At 36.2% G+C, this 5916-nt stretch overlaps 1 pseudogene; it reads left to right on the plus strand.

Moving 5' to 3' along the window:
- The first annotated feature begins 297 nt into the window (after positions 1–297).
- On the plus strand, positions 298–1011 carry LOC129460828 (large ribosomal subunit protein uL30-like; annotated as a pseudogene).
- The last annotated feature ends 4905 nt before the right edge of the window (positions 1012–5916 follow it).

The following is a 5916-nucleotide window of genomic DNA, read 5'->3' on the forward strand; positions in this document are numbered from 1 at the left end:
TGCTTTACCTCTTTGAATTTCTGTTTCTTTATCTGCAAAAACTGGGAATAATAATAGTAGCCACCCAATAGGGTTATTTTCAGGATTCAAAGTTTGAATGAATGAATTTACCTGAAATATTTTAGTAAGTCCTCAATAAAATTTACTTACAGTAATATTATTATCATCATTATTATGTGATAGTCTATGTATTCACAGGATTAACTTCCAACCCTTCCTACTGGAATATTGGCAAAATCCTTATGGAGGTGTCAATAAGTGAAATGTATTGATTTTGCCTCTTTTCCGGCTAGAACCATGGAGTGTGTCGAAGAGAAAAATAAGGTTCCTGCTGTGCCAGAAACCTTTAAGAAAAAGTGTAGGAATTTTGCAGAGCTGAAGATCAAGCGCCTGAGAAAGAAGTTTGCCCAAAAGATGCTTTGAAAGGCAAGGAGAAAGCTTATCTATGAAAAAGTGAAGCATTATCACAAGGAATACAGGCAGATGTACAGAACTGAAATTTGAATGGCTCAGATGGTAAGAAAAGCTGGCAGCTTCTATGCACCTGCAGAACCCAAATTGGCATTGGTCATCAGGGTCAGAGGTATCAATGGTGTGGGCCCAAAGGTCCAAAAGGTGTTGCAGCTTCTTCACCTTCATCAAATCTTCAATGGAACCTTTGTGAAGATCAACAAAGCTTCAGTTAACATGCTGAGGATTGTAGAGCCATATATTGCGTGGGGGTACCCAAATCCGAAGTCAGTAAATGAACTAATCTACAAGCGTGATTATGGCAAAATCGATAAGAAGTAAGTTTCTTTGACAGATAACACTTTGATTGCTGGATCTCTTGGTAAATATGGCATTATTTGCATGGTGGATCTGATTCATGAGACCTATAATAACTTCCTGTGTCCCTTCAAATTATCCTCTCCACAATGTGGAATGAAGAAAAAGACCACCCATTTTGTAAAAGGTGGAGATGCTGGCAACAGGGAGGACCAGATCAACAGGCTTATTAGAATGAACTAAGGTGTCTTCCATGATTATTTTTCTAATCTGGTCAGTTAATAAGCAGTACATGCTCTCAGATTAAAAAAAAGAAGTGTATGATTTTTTTGTCTTTCCTTTTTAAATGTATTCCACTGATTCTTTGGCATTTGCTGACTCTCCTCTATGTTCTGTGCAAATTCACCTTCCATTCTTGTTTGTGTCTGAGTGGTTACTTTCCATTGTCAGGAGTATCTCCACCTCCTTCCCACCCACAGAGGATTATCAGTATTTCCATCAGAACTTGCTTAGATTCCATCCTTTCAATTGTAATCAGCATCAATTGTACGTTTGCAGCTTTCTTCCCATTTAGGATTGTCAGAATTTGTGCAGTTGCTGAAACTTAGACAGTTGGAGTTTATTCATTCACCAGTATTTATTGAACTCCTCATATGTGCCAGGTAATGTGCCAGGTGCTAAAGTACAGGGTTCCTGCTCTCATGGAGCTTTCAGAGTAGACAGGCTCTGTAAAATGCCTGTTACTGTTGTTCTCTCCCCAGGGATGGCTGAGGTGCATTTCTCCTTGCCCAGCCTCCTTGTTCTGCAAGTTCTCTGACATGTTAATGACATGGGAGAAAGTTTCATACTCTGCTTTAGCATAGAGGTGAGAGCAAAGAGATGCCCATTATCTCCCTTACTGCACAGAACTCATTCACTCCATAATTCTTGTTGTTGTGTTGCAACATTGCCTCTTGGCTCCAGCGGCACTTGTGAAGGATGAAGCCTTCTCGTTTTTGCCATTTGTTGCACATTTGTGTGTGTGTGTGTGTGTGTGTGTGTATGAGAGATGCACTAGGAGACTTGGCTTCTCTAAGAGCATTTATATTGATTTATAAAATGAATTATATTGAAATATATGGACTTGATATTGAAATATATGGACTTTGTATACTAGAGAGTTTATTTGTGAACCAGATAAACTGGGGTTACAACCCTGAGTCTTCAGCTTGTTAGCCATGTGTCTTTAATCAGTATTATTCTATAAAGTTCTCAGACTACTATTTTCTCCTCTATAAAAGAGACAAATACCTCTCACTTTGGATGACTGTTATAAGAAAAGAGAAAATGATTGTAAAGTCCCTGGTGTAGTGCCTCAAATTTAGCACTGAATAAAATGAAAGCTCGTATATTGCCTTATGCAATTGATCCTATTATTTGTGTTCTATGCTGTAACTAGATGTGTTTTATGCTATAAAAGTCTATCAATATTTATTGATTATATGCCATAAAATTTCTGGACATGATTCAGAGATTAAGAGAAAATATCCAGATGGCATTATCTTTTGGGGCAGGGAAATCCACGGAGGAAAAGAAAAAAAATACGAAGAAGATAAGAGAGTAAGAAAGATCATAATCAGGGATTTTTTTTGGTTGTAAGACATAAAGTCCCATCAATCTAGCTTAAACCAAGATGAGTTTATTAAAAAGACTCTCAGCTATTAAAAAGGATTTAGGGTCAGAAAATGTATATGTACTTCATGAAAAAATGGAAAGTTGTCAACAATTAGGGAGTATTTGTTCTCTGTTATGTTCTTGTTCTTGTTTTTGTTTTTACTTGTCACATGGCCTCATGTTTCTAATGGTTTCCGAATGTTTGTTACTTTATTTTCTTCTGTCTGAAGTCTGATTCTTTCTGCTTCCTCATCAGCATGATTACACCCAAATGACCACCCTAGTTCCTGACATGTCAGTATCTTTTTAGCTTTTGTTGACTCTCAGTACTGCGATTCTTAGTTCAAGTTCTCAAGTGAGTGGATCTGATGGGACCAGTAAAAAGGGCACATGTCTACCTGCAATCCAATCAGCTTATAGCCAAGCAGGAAGGAGGTCATGTGATGAACAACTGGGACTGTAGAGTGAAGAGGCAGCTCTCAGACAAGAGGGCATGAGCTGGGCAGGCACCCTAAAATTTGTTGATGACAAACAAGCCAAATACCTAGGATGGCTTTAATTGAGAGTATGGCTGCTGAGGAACAGTTTGGAAAAATACCTTATGGCAAAGATCATGTGTGTGTTTGTGTGTGCATGTGTGCAATGGGTAACGGGGGTGGAGAATCGGGCGAGAGAGAACAGAATGTACTTTATAGAAACAAGGCCTAAACAGGAAGGAAACTAATCTTCCAGATACCAAAAATGGATCTAAGAACAGTAGCTTCTCCTAGGGCTGGAAGATGGAAATCGTTTGGACTATCCAGAAAACTGGATCCTGGAGAAGGACAGGATCTATAAGAAAAGCCTTCTGATTCAAGGTGTGTGTGTGTGTGTGTGTGTGTGTGTGTGTATGTGTGTGTGTGTGTGTGTGTGTGAGAGAGAGAGAGAGACAGGGCTCTTAGTAACAATTTCTTGGTGCAGCTTTAGCTTGCACGTGTACGTAGAGTGGGCTTCCTGTACCTTCAAGAGGCCCAGATCATTCCAGCCCTTCAAACTTTTGTGTAAAGTAAACAATAAAATGAGAGTAAACAATAAAAAAGAGAAAGTTAATAGAAATAAATGACAGAAGAGAGATATTAACTGTTTGGTACATTACACTTAGACTAAATTAAGAGCTGGGAAACTACATCAGATATATTAACCTTTTAAAAACTTCCATCCAGAAATTCCCATCCAGTATGGTCAGTTAGCTGTGTCATTGGGTAGTGTGTTTGTGTTGGCCAGAAATGGAACGGGGAGAAAGAGTTACTACCTGAAAAGAATTGGAACAGAATGTTTGGGTCCAGGGATTCCTTTTTTTTTTTTTCCTGAAAAAAATTGTTTTTACTTTTTTACTCTTGGTTGGGTGGTAACAAAGAGTGCACTCAAGCTCTAACAAGAAATGAGTTGTGTCGAATCTAGCACATGTTTCCAAGCAGAATTTAAAAATATGTAGAGTTGTAAGAAAATGTTAGCGATTATTTTTGGGGAATACGATTGAAGTAACTTGAGGAAGGAGTAGGAAGAGGGATGCTACTTTTTATTTTATACTGCTTTGTAGTACCTGACTAAAAAAAAAAAATTAAAAAGTATATGTTAACTTTATAAGAAAACACAAATATCGTCTAAGTTAAAAATTCACAAAAATACGTAAATACTAATAATACCTAATCTTTCTGGCTTGGTTGGGGAGTTAGGTTTTTGTGTAAATATTTAAAAAAATATCTGAAGCTATTGTAACTATTTTAAGTGAAAATCTCTCTAAGGTACCTACTACTCTCTTGCTTTCTTAGAAAGAAAATGTATTGATGATTCAGGAATATGATGATCAAAGTGTGGAGAAACTCAGAAAAAAGGCTACAAACTTCAGTATCTTGAATTTTATGTAAATATCTAATCTAAAATAGTAAAACAGCATAATGCACAATTAAGACATCAGTTAGTCTTTTAAGAGTACAGTGTGCATGGTTCCAGGATTCTGGAATAAGGATATGGAAACAATGAAAAAATAAAAGTTAAGTAATAATGACCCCATCAAAGCCAAACTGTTCTTAAGTATTTTAATATTGAATTGAGAAAAGGATAATACCGTTTTATTGCTATTATAATCATGGCACTATTTTTTAAAATGACTAGAAACCAAATCAAATCCAATATGTTGCCTAGCAACTATGAGACACAAATACTTTACTTTGTTTCTTAAGCTGACATTAAAACACTACCAAAGATTCCTAAAAATACCTGCCTTAGAGTTCAGTTCTCAGCTAATCTCTTTAGTTCTCAAACATGGTTTTTTCCCCCATTAGAACATCTGACATTAAAATTCCTAATATTCACTTTAGCAAGTATATCAGTAATTCATCAACTTTTTCTTCTTTTTAAATCTTAGACTGTGCCTGCTATTTAAATTACTTGTAATATTAGCACTTTAAAATGAGAAATCAAATGCCTAAAACATAAATAACTTAGCAAGATTTTTCTCTTGGCTTAGAGCATAATTGTAAGAGAGATGGTGTATAGCTGAAAAGTTTTGGTGCTCAGCTGTGTGCTGAAGAAAGTATTTCCAAGTCTTTTACAAGTGAATTCCCACTAACTGGGCCCTCATCCTACAGAAACATGGTTTGTGGGGGAGGAGGAGGGAGTCTGTTTATAGCTCCATCACTCATGCTGTGTCATCAGAGCTGGATTATAAAAAGTTATGTCTTCTAGATCAGAGCCTTGCCTAAATAGGAAGTCTAGAAATCACCTAAACAAAGAGATGGCTATGCAACTCCCTGAAGGGGAGTTAGTTTACACTCCTGCTATGAGAACTATCAGCAAGTCACTGTTTTTTGGAAATGCATTTTAAAAAACATTCAATATTTTAATAATAATGAATTATGTTTAGTCTCATTTATGTGGAGAAAAATGAAGGCAAATCAGGTGCAGAAGATGTAATGTGAAGAGAGATATAAGTACTACTTGTTTAAATTCAGAGAAATAATTATGATGCTTGCAAGTATTTACTGAGCATTTATTATGGGCTAAACACTAGGTAACTGCCTTACATTTAATCCTTATAACACCATATAAACTGGTAGCTAGTGCTGCTCATCTTAAATATGAAGAATTAATGGAGAGAAAGTTTAGGTATCTTGCTCAAGGTACACAAGGAAAGCGGCAGAGCTAGTTTCAAACCTGAGCCTATCCTGGTTCCAAAGTTCTTGTTCTTGACCAGGAAAGTGCAGTTAAGGACCCCTTTATTGTTCAGTATCAGCTAAAACCGGCCTATATTAAAAATTTTTATTCTGTTTTGAAGTTTGTTAAGATTATCAGATAATCAAAAGGTTAACAAACTTACTGGCAACTAGACCATTTGTTTTTGCTTAATTTAATCAAGTTTTAAAAATTCATAATCAACCTGTCTTATAATAGTTTCATCTTATGCATATGGGCTTTATACCAATTCATCTTATTTTCCTCCTGTGCTTTATATAA

This window comes from Symphalangus syndactylus, chromosome 13, assembly GCF_028878055.3.
Source record: "Symphalangus syndactylus isolate Jambi chromosome 13, NHGRI_mSymSyn1-v2.1_pri, whole genome shotgun sequence".
In the NCBI taxonomy this organism is placed as follows: Eukaryota; Metazoa; Chordata; class Mammalia; order Primates; family Hylobatidae; genus Symphalangus; species Symphalangus syndactylus.